This window comes from Lissotriton helveticus, chromosome 10, assembly GCF_964261635.1.
Source record: "Lissotriton helveticus chromosome 10, aLisHel1.1, whole genome shotgun sequence".
NCBI classification, from domain to species: Eukaryota; Metazoa; Chordata; class Amphibia; order Caudata; family Salamandridae; genus Lissotriton; species Lissotriton helveticus.
The window spans coordinates 198,394,416-198,419,648 of NC_136071.1; the positions used below are offsets into that span (position 1 = coordinate 198,394,416).

Sequence of the window (25,233 nt, forward strand, 5' to 3'; positions counted from 1 at the left end):
ACAAGAAAATTCGTAAGGAAATACTAAAGTTACACGAACAACGTAAAGCAGCACAAGTAAGCGAGAAAGGAAATGACTCTGCGGAAGAGGTAGAGGACGAGAATCCCGCCAGAATAGCGTATGTAGGAAAATCTAGATTTCCAGACCGTCATTTACGCCTAGAACACAAGTCAACTTTCCATCGTCCAACACCAGAACAAGGTTCTCTAGAACAAGTATTTCAAGCCACCGACCATATTCTGAAATCACGAATCGGTTATAGCGAGTTAAGTACTATGCATGAACAAGAACTAGTCCGATCAGCAGTCCGATGGATTACTGATTCTACCACTTTTCCAGACGAAATAGTGGCACAAATGTTCCTGAAATTGCCCCCAGCCGAGCAGCGACTGGTGGGTATGTATATGATCCAGCACCTCATTACTTTGTATGAGGGTCAACATTCTGATCCAGGTCCATTACACGATGTCCTGAACGAGTTACTCCAGTATAAATGGAAAGGTCTAGGTACCGATTTAATTAGTGTCATTCTAGAACAGCGCCACAAATATAGTATGTTTTTGAACCCGCATTTTGTTCATGTCTCACCCCCAGAAAGTAAACCCTTTTACATAGACAGACAGAATCCGTTACGAGAAGTGCATCCAGTTAAGACAGAGGGTGGTGAAATGCAACGAGTGTTTGTTTACACCCCGATCACAAAGATGGAACTCTTAGAGATGAAAAAGTTAATTCCCTGTCATGATAAAGATCCAGCAGGGTTCCACCGAGAATTAAAGGACATGCTCCGTATGGGAGAATACACGTATCCAGATATTATTAAAATGTTAAAAGTCCTGTTGCCCGCAGGGGTATATGAGAAACTCAAGGAAAAAGAATGGGAGGTGGGAGAGAAAAAGATCGATTGGGCAGTTCTAGAAGCTGAAGACAAGGCACGAGTACCAGGTACCGGTCTTGGAGATAAATGTAAAGAATTACCAGAATTGTTAATACAAGTTTTGCCCAGATTATTAGCAACTAGAAAAGAAGACTGGGATGCAATCTCAGCCTGTAAACAGAAACAAGATGAAGATACTAGCGATTTTTACTCTAGATTTGAAAAATGTTTTACCATAAACAGTGGCCTCAAGACAAGTAGCGAGTCATACCCTCACCTTTTTGTTACTAAATTAGTCGAGAATTCGAGTCCACAAGTTAAGAACCGAGTTTTGAAAGTCGAAAGTACCTGGCAAGCTAGTACCCCGTCCCAGATGTTGCAGATGCTTCAATATCACCAGAATAGAATCAGAGAAGAGCAAGAACACGAGAGAAAACGTATGAAAGACACGAAAATGAAAGTACTAGTTGCACAATCTGTTCCACAAGACAGTCAGAAGAGGGGTCCGAATCAAGCCAGTCATCCTGCAGCTCCCGTTAAAGGGAACAGCAATTATTGTAAACAGCCAGGTCATTTTATAAACGAGTGTGCAGTTCTGAAACACAACATAGCTACCGGTAAAACTAAAGAAAGACCACGTCCGCCTAGACAAGAACAAGTTTCACAGACTCCTCAGCCACAGAATGCACAACAGACAGTTCCAGCACCGCAGCCTATTGCTGCAACACAGCATGTTACACAGCAGATGTACCAGTATGCTCAGAGTATCCAGAGTATCAGCCATATTCATGAAACAGCCTAGAGAGGGAGGTAGGCTTGCCTCTCATCGAGATACCTGTAGATCAAGAAGGTCCCTATGTTCACAGTCAAGTACTAGGGAAAGACAGAAAGTTTCTGATTGATACAGGGGCAAGTAGGACCACCATTAGTCACGCCGAAGTTCCAGGGGCTCCGCTCTCAGGCTCTAGAAATGTTTCCCTTGGATTTTCCGGAAAACCTATCGTAAATGAAATCTCAAAGCCAGTTACTCTAGAAGTAGGTCCATTGTCCCGCACTACTGATCTGTTACTTACTAAGTCATGTCCAGAAAATCTATTAGGCATTAAAACACTGAAAGAGTTAGGTGCAGTTATATGCTGTTCCCCAGAGGGAATACGATTGTTCCTACGTGACTTCAAGGGTCACTATGTATTACGAGATTTTGATCCGAGATTGTCTAATGTCCCGCAGCATCTATGGGCGCAAGGCCCAACTGATGTTGGCTATATGCAAATCACACCCCATCGTGTGACTCTCAAGCCAGGTGTAGTCCTACCACGAATCAGACAGTACAGATTGCCACCTGAGGCTGTAGCAGCCTTATCCAAAATTATTGACGAGCTCATGGCTCAGGGAGTAATTGTGGAGACCGACTCCAATGTATGTAATTCTCCGATCATTCCTGTCATGAAACGTACTGATCCAAATGCACCTCCAGTATATCGATTAGTGATTGACCTTCGAGAACTTAATAAATGTATTATTCCCCAGTACCCAGTTGTCCCAGATATCTCTTCCCTATTGACAGCCATTGATTCCGAAGCCACATTTTTTACGGTCATAGACCTCAAGAACGCGTTTTTCAGTGTCCCCATTCATCCAGACAGCCAGTTTCTTTTCGGATTTTGTTTAAATGGAAGGAGCTATATGTTCACACGCGCTCCTCAAGGTTTCACAGAAAGTCCTAGTATTTACAGTCAGGCACTTAAGAGACAACTAGACAATATTCACATGCCAACTGACACTGCCCTGCTCCAGTATGTCGATGATCTACTGATCACAGCCCGTTCTGAACGTGCTTGCGAGCGAGCATCCCTTACAGTCTTGTATTTCCTTGCCGAGATGGGGCACAAGGTGTCCCCTTCTAAGCTTCAATTCTGTGTCCAGCAAGTGATCTATTTAGGCCACTTACTGTCCAAGAGGGGTAGGCAGTTGACACCAGATCGTATCCAGTTAATAGCGAGTCTTCCTCAGCCCAAGACCCAGAAGGAGGTACGTGCTTTTATCGGCCTTACTTCTTATTGCAGACAATGGATTCCTCAGTATGCATTTCTAGCTAAACCACTGATACAGTTAACGACACAGGAGGCAGCCGTATCGACTGTCCTCCCTTGGACATCTGAACATACACTTAGTTTCAATGAGTTAAAGAAAGCCTTATGCCAAGCTCCAGTTCTAGCTACACCGAACTACAGTAAGCCTTTTACACTTTTCGTCACTGAGCGCGAAGGTACAGCATTATCTGTTCTCACACAAGATCAAGCAGGACAATACAAGCCTTGTGCTTATTTTTCGAGCACATTAGATCCTGTAGCCCAGGCTCTGCCTGCGTGCCTCAAGTCAGTTGCAGCCACAGCACTAGCTATCAGACAAAGTGATTCCATAGTCTTAGGACACTCTCTGACAGTACAAGTTCCACACTCCGTGGAAGTTCTTTTAAACCGAACACAAACTCAGCACTTGACCATTGCACGTTTAACAGGTTATGAATTGACACTGTTCCAGCCACACATAGAAATCAGACGCTGCAACGTCCTAAATCCTGCTACACTGTTACCATCAGTTACTTTGAATCCTGACACACACGACTGTGTGGAAGTAGTTAACATTACGACAAAGCCAAGACAAGATCTGGCAGATATTCCATTACCAGATCCCGACCTGACACTTTATGTGGATGGTTCATGCATGAGAACAAGTACAGGAGAACCAGTAGCCGCGTATGCAGTGACTACTGACACTGAAGTTATTGAAACACACCGTATTGACACCCTGTCTGCTCAAGCAGCGGAGCTAGTTGCTCTGACTCAAGCCTGCATACACGCCAAGAACCTGAAAGTTAATGTTTACACAGATTCACGTTACGCATTTGGAGTTGTACACGACTTCGGAGTGCTCTGGCAGGAGAGAGGTTTCATGACTTCTCATGGAACCAAGATTCAGCATGGTCTCCTTATTCAAGCTCTGTTAGATGCCATACACTTACCGACATCCATTGCTATCATGAAATGCAAAGCACATACGAAAGTTACTGACACTATTTCTCAAGGTAATGATCTAGCAGATCGCACAGCCAAGCTTACAGCTCAGACACCAGACATTCCAGTTAATAAGACACCGACACACACTCCAGATCCGACTACATGTATGACAGTTAAGGACCCTACACAAGATGTCATAGACATACAGTTACATGCTACTCCTGAAGAAATCAAGAAATGGTCCGAACAAGGAGGGGTCCAGACAGATCAAGGATGGTTGACGAAGGGAAAAACCACATGGTTTCTCCCCGACTCTATGGTTCAAGTCATTATCAATACCGCACATAGTCCAGCACATTTAAGAGAAAAAGCAATGTTAGACAGTATCCAGAACATTTGGTTCAACAAGCATTTGCGAGCTGCAGCCAAGCAGAAAGTCCGTACCTGTATGATATGTTGTCAGTTTAATCCAGGTAAAAGTGTTCCGGTGGAACAAGGTGGATTCCAGCCCCCTGACCACCCTTTTGAAGTCCTCCAGATGGATTATATTCAGATGGAGCGATGTCGAGGTTTCAAGTATGTCCTCGTAGTTGTATGCGCTTTGTCCAGGTGGACGGAAGCATATCCAGTCTCAGATTACACAGCCACGACTACTGCCAAGCAGTTGGTTCGTGAGTTCTTCCCCCGTTATGGACTCCCTAGAGTCGTATATTCTGACAACGGCCAGCCATTCTCATCCGAGCTAATGAAACACGTGTCCCTTTTGTTAGGGTACCAGTGGAAGTTCCATTGTGTACGCCATCCTGAAGCAGCTGGTCTCGTAGAAAGACATAACCAGACCCTGAAAATTCGAATTGCAAAAGTTTGTCAAGAGAAAGGTGTGGACTGGCTAATAGCTCTGCCAGTTGCCCTGTTCTACATGCGCATGGTCGCACATTCCAGATCAGGTCTGTCCCCGTACGAGGTCGTATTCGGCCGCCCCCCTAACATGTGGGGTACACCTAGACCCCGAAGTATTACCGATGTTTCAAGTAATATGCTGACAGATTACCTAGCTTCCTTGATGTCTGCCCTCAACTCTTGTCGTTCACAGGTTGCCGCCGCATTTCCAGACAATACCGAGGTGGCACCGCATGAAATCGTTCCCGGATCCATGGTCTTAGTGAGAAATTTTGATCGTTCAAGTCCGCTGGAGCCTCGCTGGAAGGAGCCCCGACAGGTCCTCCTGGCCACCCGTACAGCCGTAAAGTTGGAGGGACGCAAAGGCTGGGTGCATCTTTCGCATATCAAAAAGTTTTATGGATTGAAGCCCGTTTCAAAGAACATTTCAGATCATTTAAAGGACTGCCAAAGTACTATTCTTAAGGACTGTCCCGCAAAAGACAATGTTACTGCACCCTCCCTGTTAGAGAAAACTCCGCAACAGGAGTATAAGAAAAAGTTAAGGTCTAGTAAAATAAGTCAGCCAGTTTGATTGTCTAAGTCCTCCCCTAGGTGAAACGGTTAGACCGGTTTCTGACATGTATAAAATAGACCCCCATAGTGAGAGAGTTAGTCAAAACTCAATCCGATGTATCGTTTTTCTAAGTTTCATATTATTTCTCAGCATTATGATTTCCTGCACCAGTTATGCATTTTATCTGTATTTTCCAGTTTCTCATGTAAATAAGTCTTCTAATGTTACAGTAGAGCACACGTTTAGTGATCTGCCTCCTCATGAACTCTCTTATCGCCTCGCTATGCGTCACAATTCTTTTATCCGCATGTTACATTATTCACACCAGACCAGCAATGCCACAAATTGTTGGGTGTGTGGTCGACTCCCCCCTTTCCAGACACCGAAGGGAGTTCTGCCACTCTTTCCTTATCCATTTTCACATAATGGTTCGTGTGGAGCATGGTCCACGTTAACGTCATCCTCAACAGATATGTCTTTCCTTAACAGTACATGTTTCCCAGACAAGCAAGGTCTTCCCCACAGAACAGGGTTAGATCTAGAGAATGAAGTTTACAATTTAGGTAATTATTCTTCGAATTTTATGGTCCTGAATGTTCAGTCTGATTCCACTCCAGACTTACCTGCTATTTCAGTATTACCAGTCAAAGGCGAATTATGTGTCCGTGTGGAAAATCAGGGGTCCCTACCTCATCAGAGGGGCGGAAGCGACAGGGGTCTCCCACCCCCACGCCGGCACAAACAGCATCCCGGGGTCATTGGACTTCCTCTCTTCACCCACAGGATCCGCAACCCATTGCCGACCCGGAACCCGGCAAACCGGAAACCGGAAGCGAAGTCCCGACCAGTGACCCGGAACCCGAACCATCCGGAAGCGGAAGTGCAGCAACTACGCTCCACCAGGAACGTAGAAAAGACGGGAAAGCAGTCAAGACCTTGTTCAGCCCAGCGGACTCGTGGCAGGAGAAAGCGAACGGCGCGGAACCCCCGACGGAGAGTGGACGAGGAGAGGAGAACGTTGAGAAGGCGGAAAGCGGAGAACAGGAGGAGGAAGAAGACCTGTGGTCGGAGGACTGGTGGCGACCTCCGGAGGTGGCTGGAGAGCGGCCGCAACTCGGATGAGAGTTGCGGCGGGGCACGTGAGTACTCTCTATCCTTTCTCCGTGTCCCTGTGTAAATATAGTGTAAATACCTGTAGAGCTTGTACATAGAGTGTCACGAGCACCCTGCACTGTTCATATAGATAAACGAAGTATCACAAGCACCTTGTATATATATATCACTCTCCTTGCACTGACCCGGGCACCCCAACCACCATACCCCTCCCGCTTGCAATTGACCCTCTCCCTCTACCCTTCCCGCCTCCCCTCCCACACTTCTCCTTCCTGACCAACGCACTCCCGGTGAAGGTGACAGTACTCGATAGTCCTCATCGGACCGGACTAACCCCAACTTGTTCTCTCTTTTACATATCTCCGAGGAGACCCATCACCCGACCGTCATCTGATGACCACAACCTACAGAGTATCCCGGACAAAGACATCAACCCTACAACAGATCTCTTCCGTCACGACGCTCTCTCCGGACTTCCTCCTTTATGCCTCTGTGGAATACTACTGTGTGTCCTACCTCTGAATAAAACCCGAACCCATAGCTCAATATATCCGGCCTCCCAGCCTGTTATTCCGGTCCACCTCACCCACAACTCCACAGGTGGTGTCAGAAGTGGGATCTACCGGAAGCATGGAGGCCGCGGTTAAGCAGCTAGCGGAGAGCCAGGAGGTGCTTGGAAAAATGATGGAGAGATTCCTCAAGACCGCCGAGGATGACCGTGGCCAACTCCACGACGTCCTTAAAGGACAGGGAACAGCTCAGGACCAAGCCCTCGAGAAACTGACCACCGTCATGGGACAACAACGGCCCACCACCTCCTTACCCTCAGTGGTCCTCCAAAAATATGTGTCGGGTGAAGACCCCGACTATTTTTTTACCAATTTTGAGCGCTTGGCGCAGGCTGCTGCATGGCCTGCCGATCGCTGGAGCCACTATCTTGGTCCACTATTGACAGGCGAACTACAGGCTGCCTATCAGCAGGCCAATATCCAGGGAGTGACCCCCTACCAAGACGTCAAAACCTGCATACTTGAGAGACTGGGAATCGACGACGAAACGTACAGGGTTCGTTTACGTCAGGCCAGAGAGGGCCCCCAAGAAACACCGCGGGCTCTCTCATTTCGGATTCAAGACTTGACAAACCGATGGCTAAAACCGGCCACCGCCACGAAGGAAGAGATCCTTTCCAAGATATATTTGGAACAGTACCTGGCCTCTCTTCATCCAGCCACCCAGAAATGGGTGAGACAACACGCCCGCCTGACCTTGGACAGCGCGGTGGAGATAGCCAGTGCCTACAGCAGAGCCCAGGAGTCCCAACGGGTCAAGGAAGAACCACATCCCCGCGTTCCTCATGGCAACCACTCACGGCCACCCAGACCACCAAACCCGGTCAGAAGACCGGATCCCGCTCCCCTGATGCCATACCCAATCCTGCCTCGACCTCCCCCACCTGGGCCACAGTGCTATCACTGTGGAGGATACGGGCACATAGCCCGGGTGTGTCCTCAAAAGGAAGAACCTATGGACATAGGGATGGCACGGAACTATGTGTGCCTCACTAACGATGACACCCCACCACCTTTTCGCTGTCCCGTGCGTATAGACGGACACCGTATGATGGCCTTGGCAGATACGGGGTGTAGACATAGCGTCCTCAGACCCCAGGAACTACCCCATCCTGTCGGACCCCTTACCGGGACTGTCGCTATAAAGTGTGTTCACGGCGACACCAAGAGTTATCCAACGGCCCAAGTAAGGGTACAACAAAACACAGACATGGGAAGAATGTTAACAGTCGGGCTGGTTCCTACCCTCCCGGAACAAGCCATACTAGGCAGCGATTACAGCGGTCTTCCCCACCTCTTGAAAGATACTACAGACTCCCTAAGGAAATGGTGGGCGGAGGCCCCGTTTCCGCATGGATCTCCAACCACAGACTCTCCCTCAAAACCCGGAAAATCTAAGAACCAAAAGAAAAGAGAAAAGAGAACCTTTACAGGTGCGTTCCCTGCTCTTGTCGAAGTTCATCCTTGGGAAACGGACCGCGAGTTCCGAGCTGCCCAGCAAGAGGATCCCGTCTTACAGGAGGCTTGGAATCGTGCCCTGGACGATGAGGACCCACTGCACGTAGGTCCTTACTTCTTTCGTAAACACGGACTCCTCTATAGGAAAGGGGGGCCCCAGGATCCCACACAGCTGGTTATCCCCGGATTATTCCGGGAAAAAGTCCTATACCTGGCCCACAGTCATTTGCTGGGAGGACATTTCAGTGACCTAAAAACCGGCCAAACTATCCTTGAGAAGTTCTACTGGCCGGGTGTCCATGGACAAATAAAACAAAACTGTAGGGAGTGTCCGGTCTGCCAGAGAAACAGCCGGTATCGACCCCCTCGTGTGCCTCTCCAACCTCTTCCTCTTATTGATGTCCCTTTTTCCCGAGTGGGTATGGACCTGATAGGACCCCTGTTGCCCTCCAGGACGGGTTGTAGGTACGCCCTGGTGTTAGTGGATTACGCCACCAGGTTCCCGGAGGCCATCCCTTTGAAGCAGCCCACAACACAAAATATCGCTAAAGCCCTTATCTCCATTTTCAGTAGGGTAGGATTCCCTCATAAGATTTTAACAGATCAGGGTACTCCTTTCGTGTCCTCCCTCATGCGCCAAGTATGCGCCAATTTGGGTATCAAACAGATAAGGACTTCGGCCTATCACCCCCAGACAGACGGGTTGGTGGAGAGATATAATGCCACCCTAAAGGCCACCCTGAAGAAGCTCCTGGGCCTGGAAAGTAAAAGGTGGGAGGAGATGCTTCCCCTAGCCCTCTTCGCCATTCGATGCAAAGTGCAAAGTAGCACCGGGTATTCCCCATACGAGCTGTTATACGGCCGTGCCCCGAGGACCTTGTTAGACATGGCTCGCGAGGCATGGGAAGCAGAGCCAGACCGGACCCGGCCTCTCCCCGAGTATGTCGATAACCTCCGAACCCACTTGACCCAAATCAGAGAAATAGTGCGGCAGAATCTGACAGCAGCGCAGGTCACACAAAAACAGCAGTATAACAAAGGAACCAAGGCCCGTTCTTTCAATCCAGGAGAGCTGGTGTTGTTACTCCTGCCATCCTCCGACCATAAACTATTGGGACATTGGCAGGGCCCTTTCCCTATCGTGAGACAAGTGACTCCCGTCACCTATGAACTAGAGCTGGATGCCAACCGAAGTGTCACCCAGATCTACCACGTCAACCTGTTGAAGAAGTGGGAGGGACCCCTCCCTGTCCTAACAGGCTCACTCCCTCTGCCCTTCGAGGGCTGTATAGACCCTGACCTTCCTGAAACCAACAAACAGGACCTTAAGTGGAGAAGCGTGGCTCAGTGGTTAGAGGCGGCAGACCCGGAAGCTGAGATCGACCGTGGACCAGAGTTCGATTCCCCGCCTCGGCGGGTCTCGGGCTCAAAATTCCACGGACTCCACAATTCTCGCTCTGGTGCCTACTCAACTCACGGGGTCACACTCTGCGACTCTGGGCAATAGCTTGCTTAATCTCCACTACGGCCCCTCGCGGCGGGATGCCTGGCTTTCACCTTGTGGACACCCTTCCGGGGTTTCTCACAGGGGAATACCGGGACGGGTTCCCTAAGCAAGCGCCGGGACGCTTACGGGCAGCTGTGCGCTTTACAAGTCCAGCACATTTACATTTACATTTAAGCGGGCCTTGTCCTCGGTCCAAGCAGTGTTTTCCTCCCTACCCGGACACTCCACCTTAGTGGAACATGCCATCCACACAGAAGCAGGGAAAATCGTGCGACAAAGACCCTACCGGATCCCTGAAGCACGCCGAACAGTTATAAAAGAAGAGATCGCCCAAATGCTGGAGATGGGTATAATTGAACCGTCTAACAGTAGTTGGAATTCCCCCATCGTGTTAGTACCCAAACCTGATGGCTCCACCCGTTTCTGCATTGATTTCAGGGAGGTGAATAAAATCTCGGCTTTCGACTCCTATCCCCTGCCTCGAGTGGACGAGATGGTGGAACAGATAGGCAAGGCAGAATACATCAGTACCCTGGACTTGTGTAAAGGGTACTGGCAGATCCCTTTAAAGCCGGAAGACAAACCTAAAACTGCGTTTTCAACGCCTGAGGGTTTGTTTCACTTCAAAGTAATGCCCTTCGGGCTCCATGGGGCCCCTGCGACATTTCAAAGGGCCATGAACCTGGTCTTACGACCCCATACCGACTTTGCCGGGGCGTACTTAGACGACATAGTTATCTACAGTGATAGCTGGGAAAAACACCTACTCCATTTACAGGCAGTGGTACACTCCCTGGGTAGTCATGGTTTCACCATTAACCCCGCCAAGACGACCTTGGCGGCCCGAAGTGTGAAGTATCTGGGGTATCTCTTAGGGGAGGGGGTCATTCGTCCCCAAAACAATAAAATACAAGCCGTACACTCCATACCCTTCCCTCACACAAAGAGAGAACTCCGTGCCTTTCTCGGATTGCTAGGGTATTACCGGAGGTTCATTCCCCGGTTCTCCCAGATAGCCGCTCCCTTGACAGACCTTTTGAAGAAGTCTGCTAAAACCGAAGAGAAGTTGCAACAACCCACTCCTGTCCTCCTGCAGGCCTTCAATCATCTCAAGCAATCCCTGTTGTCAGAACCCGTGTTGGTCAGTCCGGACTATTCCCGTCCATTTATCCTGCAGACGGATGCCTCCGATCAGGGTTTGGGGGCGGTCCTGTCCCAGAAAGACGAACAAGGGGTAGAAAAACCGGTTCTGTATATCAGTCGGAAGCTCTTCCAGCGAGAGCAAAACTACGCAGTCATAGAGAAAGAGGCTCTGGCGATTAAGTGGGCAGTGGACAGTCTCAGGTACTATTTAGAGGGCCGGGAATTTGTTCTGTACACAGACCATGCACCACTTGAGTGGATGGCCCGCAATCGGGGCCACAACGACAGGGTCCTTAGGTGGTTCCTATCGTTACAGCCATTCCGTTTCAAAACGCTACATCGAAAGGGACTAGACCAGGGCAATGCTGATTACCTCTCACGTTATCCCGCTCCTTCCACCCCTACTAGTAAGACAGCTAGGGAAAGGGGATGTGGAAAATCAGGGGTCCCTACCTCATCAGAGGGGCGGAAGCGACAGGGGTCTCCCACCCCCACGCCGGCACAAACAGCATCCCGGGGTCATTGGACTTCCTCTCTTCACCCACAGGATCCGCAACCCATTGCCGACCCGGAACCCGGCAAACCGGAAACCGGAAGCGAAGTCCCGACCAGTGACCCGGAACCCGAACCATCCGGAAGCGGAAGTGCAGCAACTACGCTCCACCAGGAACGTAGAAAAGACGGGAAAGCAGTCAAGACCTTGTTCAGCCCAGCGGACTCGTGGCAGGAGAAAGCGAACGGCGCGGAACCCCCGACGGAGAGTGGACGAGGAGAGGAGAACGTTGAGAAGGCGGAAAGCGGAGAACAGGAGGAGGAAGAAGACCTGTGGTCGGAGGACTGGTGGCGACCTCCGGAGGTGGCTGGAGAGCGGCCGCAACTCGGATGAGAGTTGCGGCGGGGCACGTGAGTACTCTCTATCCTTTCTCCGTGTCCCTGTGTAAATATAGTGTAAATACCTGTAGAGCTTGTACATAGAGTGTCACGAGCACCCTGCACTGTTCATATAGATAAACGAAGTATCACGAGCACCTTGTATATATATATCACTCTCCTTGCACTGACCCGGGCACCCCAACCACCATACCCCTCCCGCTTGCAATTGACCCTCTCCCTCTACCCTTCCCGCCTCCCCTCCCACACTTCTCCTTCCTGACCAACGCACTCCCGGTGAAGGTGACAGTACTCGATAGTCCTCATCGGACCGGACTAACCCCAACTTGTTCTCTCTTTTACATATCTCCGAGGAGACCCATCACCCGACCGTCATCTGATGACCACAACCTACAGAGTATCCCGGACAAAGACATCAACCCTACAACAGATCTCTTCCGTCACGACGCTCTCTCCGGACTTCCTCCTTTATGCCTCTGTGGAATACTACTGTGTGTCCTACCTCTGAATAAAACCCGAACCCATAGCTCAATATATCCGGCCTCCCAGCCTGTTATTCCGGTCCGCCTCACCCACAACTCCACAGTCCGAAATTATGGTTCCGTACATGTAGGACACAGCGATTGTACTACTATTGTCAAGTATAGTGACAGTAGGAAATCTATTTTCAAAGCTTCACGTCATTCTTATTTTGTTTGTGGTCAAACCGCATATGTTCGTCTGCCCCTCGTTTGGGAGGGAACTTGTTATATTGCCTTCCTACTGCCACCTGTTTTCCTAGCCCCTTCTGATTATCACAGAAACACACATCTAGTACACATTAGACATAAAAGGGAGATCGAGTCCCCAATTGTCGATTATACTGAAACTGCTCTAGAACAGTATACAGATTTCAATAGAGGTTTCTTCTTTTTTATAGGACCTATCCAGAATAGTAAGCTAATCCGTAGGTTAACCAGAACCCTTGAAGCTGTAGTAAATGAGACTGCCTCTGCTCTAGGTAACTTAACCGAAGAGCAATCTGCTATGAGATTTGTCGTGCTCCAAAATCGTCTCGTCCTTGACGTCATACTGGCCGATAGGGGCGGGGCATGTAGAGTCATCGGATCTAGTTGCTGCATTTTCATTCCAAATAACGCGCCGTCTGTTTATTCAGCTATAACCAGACTCCATAAAATTGCCCATCTGTTACACCAAGATCCAGGCACCTGGACATGGTCCGGTTGGTTCTGGAATATAATTTCCGCCTGGGGATGGAAAGTATTGTCATTTCTGGGTATTGCAGTAGCGATCATATTCGGTTGCTGCCTCTGTTTACAATGTGGCCCTGCGATTTGCGGCATTTGTGCTACATCATGTGTTCCTAGTCCCAAGTCCCGTCCTAAATCCCGTTCCAGGAAAATTCGAGATGAACAAATGGTACTGTATGAAATGATAGATGGTATCATGAATATTGATGTTTCCTGATGGAAACGTAGTGACAAGGAGGGAATGTGGAAAAGTAAATTTTGCCATGTTCTGTGTCCCTACGAGTCCTCCATCTTATGTTATGTGTGCATGATTAAATATGCATATGTATTCCCCATGTTCGATTAAAAAGACGCAATTACAGTTGTGTCCATCTCTAGTATGTCAATTTCCAGTTCTCGTGAATACTACGAATATCAGGCCTATGTAAAGCTACGTTGCCACGTTTCTCAGTGTGCACGTTATTTTATTGTAAAGTCCCCGTTCCTAGGCCTCAAAAGGGCCCGGACACCAGATTCGGCTCCTGTCTCCTGAGCCCTCGCTGAGGAGCGACACGGCCCCCACCTGTATTCCTGACCCTTCACTTACTTCCTGCCTCACAGTGCCCGGCTCAGCCTGGCTCTGCCTCTGAGTCTGCCAAGAGTATGTTATGATTCTAGTTATCAGTCCAGCCCTCCTTCTCTGCATTCCTAAGCTACTGAATCGCATCAATAGTTTCCGTCATTGTCTAGCCTTTACGTCTCCATGTAAGAGAAATACTGCATTTAATGGTCATTTAATATTCTTCATCACGCACTACATGTAGAATAATGCATGCTCCAGTCTTAGAGTCTGTTAGCCTTTACCCCGATAACTTTTGGATTCTATCAACATGTTCTCTAAACATCAGATACTAGATACTGTTTAGGTACATGTCGCCCTGACTCTCCAGACTTCAGTCTCTGCTCCTAGCACAGAGTTCATAGCCCCCAGCTTCTCCTAGTAACACGTCATTGTCGGTTTGCGCGCACCATTAGGTTAGAGGTCCCGGCTCCTTAGGTAGCCCCCTCCATGTTTCTGCCCCATTTATGACATATTCTGTTACGTTTACATCACATGTCTATGTATACGCCTCTTGTTACACCTATTTTCACCCTTATCTTTCGCGACTGCTATCGACCACACCCACTGCTCCGCCTATCATATGTACTGTAATGCAACTGTTTTACTATATATGCTTGTGTATTGTTATTAAATGTTACGCCAGTCCTTTCCCCAGAGCGTGCCGATTCTGATCCTGCCCCCGGCAGCGCTGCCATCCTGTTCCCGTGCAGGTTGTCCTGTTCCTGTCCTTTATGCTGTATTAAACCTGCAAACTCCTACTACCTCGAATCTTGACTCTTATTTATTGAGCTATCTGTTATTGCTATGCCTAGTCAAACCTAGATCCGGTATTATTTATTTATATACCACAGGACAGTATGTAGTGTGCTTCTTATATGCAGCCAGAGGAAAAGTACATTCATGTGCCAGGGCCTCCCCTTGTCCAGGAATGAGCAGCAGTATTAAAATGTACGTTGAACGTCGCCCGTCTTGAAAAGTGCTTCTCCATAGCTTTTTAAGCAAAGTAGCTCTGTCTAAGAATTATAACTCATAACACATAACACATCAGCTGACTTCGAAGCTGGCTGGGTCAAAACCGTCACTCCAGTCTCACAAGCTGGCATAGAGTGACACACCTGCAGGCCCCATTGTGTGACGCTCCTTGTTGAACCCAGGACAATTCAAGAGTGTATTTATTTAAAATATAGAAGCATTTCACCTATATCAGAATGTATTACTTTGTAGAGAGGTATTAAAAGTGAGCATTTTTTAACATGCACTTGGCAAGCCAACAAATGAACAGGGAGAGCAGAGCCAAGGATCAGCTCCATCTCAGAGCACGAGCTGAACATTAAAAATATTTGGCTTGTAAATCATGCATTAAAAGATAATGCTAGACTACGATACGATCTCCAAAATTAAGAAAAGTGTATCTCGTTAACAAGCGGAAGAGTTGGGAGGAGCCGCGCCAGCGACCAAGATGGCCGCTTGAGCATCGGCTCCGCCGGCCGCCACATCCTGCTCGCCTATCTGGCATATTATCCTGTACCCCGTCCCCACTGTCTTGTGGGGGGCTGTCACCCGAGTCGCTACGTGAAATTTGGGCTCGATCGGTTGTTCCGACGTCCGAATATCGTCGACGCAAGAATTGGGGCCTGTGACGTCGAGGACCGGGACCCCGAGTGTGCCACCGTCCGGAGTGCAGTGCGACAACATCGGCTGCCGAGACCGAAAGTGGCCGGCCGGACCTTCATCTGCTGTTCCCGGGTGGCGATCGGAGCGTCCCTGCCCTTTCTGCAATACCCTACGGACAATCGCTGCAAGACCCTTCTCCGCTCGACTAAGGAGTGGTGGGTTTCTCCTGCTTTTGCGGTCGAGATGGCGGCGCGGGACCTCGAAAAGACCCTTCCGAAGGCCCAGAGATCGAACCGTCAAGTCCAATCGAATCGTATTGATAAATACGCAGTCTCAAGGGGATCCCCGTCCGATGCGAAACGCTCCCCGGCTGGGGGCCCCGATGGGGATCCAGGCGGCGATGATCCGACTATGAAGGAACTGATGGCGGCCATCAGGGGGGTTCAATCCTCCTTGGGGACAATAGACACAAAGTTGGACACGGTCACTATTGAGGTGGGCCTTGTCAGGGCAGACCTCACCAAAACTTCCGAGAAGGTCAAGGACCTGGAGATAAAGACGGGAAGCCTCATCGAGGATGTTTCGGAACTACAGAGGGTGGTATCCGATCTGAAGGTGGCCCACAGCCAATTTGATCGGAAGCTCGACGAGTATGAAGGTCGGGCACGCCGGAACAACATTCGCATCCTTGGGGTTCCGGAGCGATCGGAAGGGGCCACACCGGACCTCTTTGTCGAGGAGCTCGTCCTGCAACACCTCAAACCCAAGGGCCTGAGCAAGTTTTTCACCGTGGAGAGGGCTCACAGGGTGCCCGGTGGCCGCCCGAACACCGGGGCGCTTCCGCCTCCTTTCATTGCCCGTGTCCTGAACTTCCGAGATAGGGACGCCATCCTACAATTCGCGAGATCATCGGGCCCGCTGGCCTATGAAAATGCCTCCTTGCTGTTCTTTCCTGACTTTACCCGGATGGTGCAGAGGAAGAGACAGGGTTTTATGTCCATAAAAAGGAGACTTCGAGATCGGGACATGAAGTACTCGATGATGTACCCTGCCCGTCTCCGAATAGAACATGGTGGCAAGACTTGGTTTTTTGACTCCCCGGAGGTAGCGGCGGACTGGCTGGATCGACTTGGGGACCCGGGTCCCGAGGGCCATACACAAACGGAGGACGAAGAATGAAGAACTAAATGACTCGAGCAGCTTCCAGTTACCATTATTGGCGTAGAGGGTTGACGGGGGTTTGTTATTCTTATCCTCACCCCTCCGTAAACCTGTATTTCTACTTCGTACTTTATTATTTGAGGGGGGGGACATGGTTGGTGGGGGGGTGTTGGGGGCTGGCGACCTGTCGTAAGGTCCTCCTCCGTTTTCTACTTTTAGATCCTAGTTAGTGGGGGCGACAGGCACACTGCGAGTTGGGGATGTGTACACGTCACATGCAGGGGTGCAGGGTGGGGGGAGTTCCATTCAGGGGTTGGGGGGGTTGGGACGTTGTTTTTTTTGTGGTTTGTGACCGGTCCATGCAGTGGGACCCTTCGAAACATTCTTGCGTACATTCTTGCTTTTCGATGACTAATGGCTTCATCTAGACAGGGCCTGGGATTCTCGGTCCTTAGCTGGAACGTCAATGGCCTGGGTGATAAGATCAAGCGCACTGCTGTGAATCAATTTATTAGGCGGTGATCGCCGGATATTGTTCTGCTACAGGAGACCCACCTGATGGGGAAACGCTGTATGGCTTTACACAGGGGAGGCTATAAATTAGTAGCACATGCTGGTTTTACTTCGGGCTCCAGGGGGGTGGGCATTCTGGTTAAAAACTCATTCCCACTTACGATCCAATCTACTTGGTCTGATAATCGAGGGCGCTATGTAGGAGTTTCTGGTGTTTGGGAGGGGAGAACGGTTTCGTTACTCTCTGTCTATGTCCCCCCGTCACTGCAGACCGACACGTTTGGCGACTTGGGCCAGGTGTTTCTTGCTTTGCCTATGGGCCTTATGGTGATTGGCGGTGATTTCAACGCGGTTATGGACGGTGAACTGGATAGGCTTCCCTCCCGTGCGTTGTTGCCCTCCCGCAGATGGCTGCCTGACTTCCTGTCGGTTTCTGGTTTAATTGATGGCTGGCGATTGCGACACCCGGGTGCTGTGGAATACACACACGCATCCGCGGCGCACCGTTCCCTCTCTCGCATTGATTATGTATTATTGCCGGCGGCCCAGGCGGCCGCGGTCGGTGAAGTGACACAATTGGTGCGAGGGGTCTCCGACCACTCGCCAGTATGGCTGCGTTTATGTGTAGGACGAAGTGACGTGGGTAGGATTGTTCCCATCCCCGCTTGGCGCCTGCGGGACCCGGTTGTGAAGAAGGAACTGGCGCGTGTAACTAATAGTTATTTCAGCGAGAATGAGAGCTCGGTTGTGTCTAGTTGCTCCTTGTGGGAGGTGTATAAGACAGTCGTCAGGGGAGAGGTTCTCTCCCTTGTTGCTGAGCAGAAAAGGAAGAGGAGGGCTGAGCTGGACAGGGTGGAGGCGGAGCTTCTGATCTTGGAGACTGCTGTCTCCTCCGGGGGCGACCTGTGGGCGGATCAACGCCTTGGGTTGCTCCGGGATGAATACAAAACTTTGACTCGAGATACGGCTAGGGCGCAGCTTGACACCACCCAGGACAGGATATACGAGCACGGGGACAAGGCCGGGAAATTGATTGCTTGGCTAGAGAAGGGTGACTAGGGCTCTAGGCTGGTCCCGGAGCTGCAGGTTGCTGGCTCCACGGTCACATCGGACCCCCAGCTCATAGTAGAAGAGTTTGCTCGTTACTATGCGTAGATTTACACCTCTCCGGGTGCGTTTTCTGTAGCCGATAACTCGGATATGTTGCGCGATATTATTTTGCCGGTATTGTCGGATGACGATAGGAGGTATCTGGATTCTCCCCTTACCAACGACGAGGTAGTAATGGCTATCAGAGGTGATCATTCTGGTAGGGCTTCCGATCGAACTATTTAAACCTTGCGCCGATCGATTAGCCCCGTATTTGAAGGGCATGTTTACGGAAAGCTTGGAGCGAGGTCAGCTGCCTTACGACCAGCGGATCGCTAATATAGTCGTCATTCACAAGGAGGGCAAGCCTCGATTGGACTGCTCTTCGTATCGGCCGATTTCGCTGTTGAATGTAGAGCCTAAGGTGTTAGCAAAATTACTCGCTACGCGCCTCGTGAAGGTCATCTCCGCCTTGGTCCATCCTGACCAATCTGGCTTTATGCCCAGAAGGAATACTGCTCTCAATCTCAGGCGCCTACACGGTGTTCTGGGCAGCGCGTCTCAAATCCATGAGCCTGCGATTTTGCTGTCCCAGGACGCCACTATGGCTTTTGATCGTGTAGAATGGCCCTACATCTTCGCGGTGTTGGCTAAATTTGGATTCGGTCCCGGCTTCATCGGCTGGATCTGCCTCCTATATGCTGCCCCCTTGCCACGCGTCGTCGTGAATAATCACAAATCCGGCGATTTTACTCTTGGGCGTGGCACCCGTCAGGGATGCCCCCTTTCGCCGTTGTTGTATGCGCTGGCACTTTCTTCTTCATCACCGCTTGTTTCACTCTCACCCACTCGCCCTTCTCTAGTGTCACCTCCTTGACATTACAACGCTTGTTGTAATATTCAGTGTACAAGGCCTGTGCTTTGTCCATGTTGCGACGCACAACAGCGGGGGACCATTTGCTCTGGACCACCAGTTGTTTCCACGCTAGATTGTCTTTCGTGAAAGGGTCTCGTCCCCTGAGTACTTTGAATGAGCTATACCCTGTGTGGGCTGGGGTGATGTGATATGCCCATAGCATCCGTTGAAGTTCCTTCTCCCAATCTTGTCCTGCACTTATTGCCGCTTGTACAGAGCACATTATCACCCTGTTGAATCTCTGCTAATCCGTCCCCAACGGATGGTAGACCGGGGTGTGTTTGACCTCTATTCCGTTTCGGTCCATGAATGCGTTCCACTTTGCTGAAATGAACTGCGGTCCATTGTCGCAGGTGATCACTTTGGGAATCCCTTCTCTCAAAAACGTGGCCGTAAGGAAAGAAATTACTGCGTCGGTATCTGCTACTTCACGAATGTCCACTTCCGGCCACTTGGTGCATCTGTCTACCAAAGCAATTACGTATTTGGGTACGCCATTGATGTCCAGTATGGGGTCTAGGATGTCCACCGAAAGCATTTCCCATGGGCTTGAGGGGCAAGCGAACCTTCCCAGGGGTGGACGTAATAGGACTTTTGCTTTGTCTGCCCGGCTGCAACTTTCACATGTCCTGACATGGTTTTAGGTCTCGCCTCTCAATGCGCATGCGCATTGAGCGAGACTATAGGGGCTTAAACAAGGTTTACCTAGACTGGCGATTTGATGCTGTGCCCGTGCGCTTTTAGGTCAATGCGCAAGCGCATTGACCTAAAATGCGCGTGCACATCATCAAATCGCCATCTGTTCCCTAGCAGCACTCCTCCGACTCCTTTGAAGTGAAGCTTAGCTTCACTTCAAAGGCCCCTGCTGCTTCACACTCGCCGCTCTCCCTGCTCCGCCCCGTGTCACATTTCTCCTCCTCCTCCCCACAGCAATGCCCTCCGTCTTGTTCTCTGTTACTTCCTTCTGTCTTTCTATTTCTGTCTCTCGCTCCTCAAACTCTGTCTCTCTGTGCCGCTCTGTTACTTCCGCCTGTCTTTCTATCCCCGTCTCTCGCTCCTCCAACCCTGTCTCTCGAGTCTCGATGCCTCTCTGTTACTTCCTTCTGTCTTTCTATTTCTGTCTCTCGCTCCTCAAACTCTGTCTCTCGATGCCTGTCTCTGTTCCTTCCTTCTGTCTTTCTATCCCTGTCTCTCGCTCCTCCAACTCTGTCTCTCGATGCCTCTCTCCGTTACTTCCTTCTGTCTTTCTAACCCTGTCTCTCCGACCGCCTCACTTTCCTTATCTGCGCCCTGGCGTGTCAATATCACATAATGTAATTATATGAAACAACGCGATAGGTTTTGCTGACGCGCTTATCCGAACGAAGTAGAAACAGAATGCATCTCCTTCTTGTCTAAAGGGCAGCAGTTACATGTTGTCGCTAATTAAATTAACCATTAAATAAGAGCACTGCTCTTCAGCGTATTTATTTTTATTTCCGCACTCTGCTCGCCACAGAGCACGGAGCTGCTAAAACTTTTTTCATCTCCCCCTGCCTTCCCCCAACATCTGCTCTCACCCCAGAGTGTGCATCTCATCGTGAAATAGCCACAGGGGTGTCCAGTTGATTGTTTTAAGGTTGCTAGCTATATACCACTGCTAAGTAAATTACATATTAAATAAAAGCACTGCTCTTAAGCATGTTTATTTTAAAGATGGGTGCACTACGGAGGAGTAGAAGGATCAGCGCATCCCTTTCCTCGACAGGAGCTGCTTCCAATTCACTTAATCTTCCTGTGCCTTCCCCCAACACCACCTCCCACCCCAGATCATGCACATGTTACTTTTTTTTTTTATATAGCAGCATTCATAATTCCAATTTACGGACTAATTCACATCCAGCAAATCTAAAATACATTCTCTATTATGAGCAGCACGCAATCTCCGTTGCTGTCTTTTCCGCATGTTTTATTTACTTTGGACGCAGTGTTAATTAATTTTCATGTTTTGTTTACTCTGCTTCCTATTACAGCCGGAGGTCACACAGCCTTTCGTACAAATAATATAAATTATAATATTGTTGGCAGAGATGTCCAACAGCATAGTCAGACTTTTTGGGGTGGGTTGAAGCAGTAGTAAACATAATTATTGGTACTACATGGGCCTCGGGTTGGGCTAAAACTTTGTGATCAAATGACAAGATGGGCCGTTTAAATCCCAGGGCAACGTCAAGCAGGGATTTTGCTTCCACTGGTCATAGGCAATCAGGTCATCCTGCTGTTTTAGGACCAAGAAAGAAACTACACAATTTAAACAAACATGCATTTACAATGCACTAGTTTTTTTTACTTGTTTCCCTTGTCTTTTGTTTATTTTCAACAACTACCACGTAGTCCTTTGCCCCCCCCCTTCCTGCTGGCATTCCCCCCTCCCTTCTCGCCCAGTCCTTGTTTTCCGTCGCATATTTCCAGAATTGTTTTGAAGTAGTGAGCCACACTTACACATAAAAAACTCGTAGTTTTACTAATGCTAAAGATGTAACATTTGATAATTTTATAACTATTGGCATTTATAATAACAAAAAAAATACTTTTATAATTTGCACAACATAAAAAAATGTAAATAATATTTAAATTTACCACACCAAAAACTCAAACTTTTCTATTGCGAGACATATTGCATTTCCAATGCTTGTTCTATCTGATTGTCCATAGCTGGCCACCAGTACGCCTGCTTCGCCCTGGCTTTCGTCTTCATTATTCCGAGATGTCCTTCATGGAGGATGGCCAAAAGGTGATCTACCAGCGGTTGTGGGGGCACCACTTTGTCTGCTCAGAGTCGAAACGTCAGATTTTCGCCGATGGACAATTCTTCCCTGACTTCCCAGAATTTCCTCAACTGGCTATCAAGGTGCTTCTTGTCTGGCCACCCTTGTGTCACATAGCTTTTCACCGTCTTCAACGTCTCGTCATTGGAGTACGCTTCCTCCCATTCCTGGCTGCTGATCACACTTTCATGGTCTTGCATGAGTGCCACCATGTAATCCTCCCACTCTGAGGGTTCCTGTTCCGCTGCAGGTTCCATTGCAGCTGCTCGGCTAAAAAAAAATCAGCTTCTTTGTTCTTTGTCCCGGGGATGTACTCCACTTCGTAGACATAGTCTAGTAGTCTCAGGGTCATCTTTGCTATTCGGGACGTCGCATGTGCATGCCCGCTCGAGGTCAGGACCTTCACCAGCGGCTTGTTGTCTGTGCGGAGTAGAAACTTCGATCCCCAAAGGAATTGCCTGAACCGTTCTATTGCCCAAACTGCTGCCAACATTTCTTTTTCTATAACACTAAACTTTTCTTCATTGGGAGCTAATGACCTGGAGGCAAAGCAGACGGTGGTGACTTCTCCTTCCTGGGACCTCTGCATTAACACCGCTCCCAGCCCCTTGTCGCTGGCATCAGTGGTCAGTATGGATAGGGCCGCTTGGTCGAATCCTTTGAGAGGAATGGCCGCACAGATGTCTTGCTTCAGCAGATCAAATTCTGTTTGCTCCTCGCTTGCCCATTTGAAGGTGTTCTTTTCATTCAAGAGTAGTCTCAAATGGTGCATTTTGGATGCAAAGTGAGGGACAAATTTGCTGTAAAACTCAGCCATGCCCAAGAACAAGCGAACGTCTTCCTTTCTTTTTGGTGTAGGCGCTTCCTTAATGGCAGTCACGTTGGCTTGTTTCGGTTTTATTCCCCTTTCACTGATCTCGTGGCCTAGATAGGTCACTGATCCTACTCCTAATTTGCATTTTTCCCATTCTGCAGTGAGACCGTTCTGTGCGAGTATGGTCAAAACCGCGTGTAGTTTGGCGTCGTGGTCTCTTTTCGATTTGCCCATGATGAGGATATCGTCCTGGAAGTATTGCACTCCTTCCAGCACTCCTTCCACCTTTTGGAATAGTCTGTGCATGAGCTTTTGGAATACCGCAGCGGCAGATGCTAATCCAAACGGCATCCTCAAGAATTTATAGCATCCAAAAGGTGTGATGAACGATGTAAGATGGTTGTATGAAGGATGCAGGGCGATTTGGTGGTACGCGATGGGAGGTCCACCGTTGAGAACCACTTTACCCCTTTAGTTTTTGCTAGCATCTCGTTTATCCAGGGTAACGGGAACTGGTCTACTACAATGTTCTTGCTGAGTTCCCTCAAATCCACGCACAAGCGAACCTTACCGTTGGGTTTTTGTGCGACTACCAACGGTGCGAGCAATTCGGCGCTTTCGATGGCCTCTATGACTCCATTTTTCTCCAGCCATTGGAGTTCCTCTTGTACTGCCTCCCTGCTCCAGAAGGGAATGTTTCGAACTTTGTGGCTCACTGGTCTCGCTCCCGCCTTTAGGCATATTTTATGTGTGAACTTTGTCATCTGACCGATCGTTCCTTTGAAGACTTCAGGGTACTCCTTCTTCCAAGCCCTTTCTTCATATGCCTGTGCTGTGTCCATCATCAGCACCTGGGTGGTTCCTCCTGGGTTGAGTTGGATGCCCAGGGCTCCTTGGTCCATCCATCCTAGGACAGATGGTCCTTTCTCCGCGACGTACAGTTTCCCTTCTGTGGTTCTTCCCCTGAACTCGAACTTGAGGATGCAATAGCCGGCCATGGGAATGGGTTCGCCGGTGTATGTGACCGGGTGTATGTCAGTTGGGAGTAGGTCCGTGCTCATCCTGGGTTCAAAGTCTCTCTCCCATACTGTTCGCTGGATGATGGTATACGGGGAGCCTGAATCAGCCACCATGTTGATCTGTACTCCTCCTATTTCCATTTGTAACGCTGGCTTCCTGGATCTTATGCAGTTTATTCCGAGCACCTGGTCGTCTATGCACAAGACTCCGTTCTCTTCTTCTTCTCCTTCTGGTGTCTCTTCCTCTCTATCCAACTCTTGGGCAACGTACATCACTTCTGTTCTCCTGAGTTTTCGCCTACACACCTTTTCATAGTGCCCCATTATTCCACAGTAGGAGCATTTTGCTCTGAACGCCGGCCATCCTTTGTCTTGCTCGCGTGCGTTTGGCTACCGCATCTGTAGCAGTTGTTCCTGTCTTCTCCTTGCGGCCTATGGGTTCTCATGGGTCTCTGGGGGTATTTCCTCTGAAACCTTGTGGTCGGCTGTGTAGGCTGTTGGGTCGTTTCTTGTTTGCTTCTATCTGTTACCCTGCACACTGGAGTCTTGTTGACGCTCTCCCTTCTTGCTGCACACCTCTTCGATAGTTCCGCCTTCTTAGTGAGTGCCACGACTTCCTTGAGAGGGGCGTCTCCGTTTACCCACAGCTTCTCTTGGATCGCTGTATTGGCGCTGTGCATTATGATCTGGTCTCTGATGAGTTCATCGTGCAGTGTACCAAATGTGCATGTCACCGCCAACTTCTGTAGCGCCGCCACGTACTCATCTATCGATTCTCCACTGCTTTGCTTTCTCTGGAAAAATTTGCATCTGTCTATCACTATGCACACTACTGGGCGGTAGTGTGAGTCCAAGTCCTCCAGCGTGTGTTGGAACTCACCCGTGTCATTCGGAGGTCTGGTTTTCTTTACTAAGTTGTCGTACACTCTAATGCCTTCCGGGCCTAGGTTGTGTAGAAGTATTCTCTTCCTCCTTGAACTGGAGAATTCGCCTTCTCCCTCGTCCTCTAAGGCGGATAGGTAGTTCAGGAAGTATCACTTCCAGTCCTCCCATGGCATTGCCGGCTCTCCTCGTTTGGATAAGAACGGGACTAGGTTGGTGAGTGACGACGCCTGCGCACACATCCTCCCTTCTCGCTGGGCTAGGACTTGCTGTGGGGCGACTCCTGGTGGACTCCCTGGAGCTTGTCTCTCTTCTGACCTGCCTGCCTGCCTTTGTGCAGGACTCCCTTCCCTGTCACGGGATGAGTCTTGGAGCTCCAGGGCTGTGCCCTGTCAGGGATGGGGCTCGGGTGTAGTACTTCAGCCGGTGCGCCCATGTGTGCTTAACCCACGTGTGCTTCTATGTCGGTCTACGCTTGCCAGCGTCTTGTACTCACTGTGAGAGGGAGTTTCTGCTGTGGCTGTGGGCTGGCG

At 49.5% G+C, this 25,233-nt stretch overlaps 1 protein-coding gene across 6 annotated transcripts in view; it reads right to left on the reverse strand.

The window, feature by feature from the left end:
• CCP110 (centriolar coiled-coil protein 110) overlaps positions 1-25,233 on the reverse strand; it is a 344,554-nt gene that overhangs the window by 303,502 nt on the left and 15,819 nt on the right. The gene's annotated exons all lie outside the window — the stretch shown is intronic.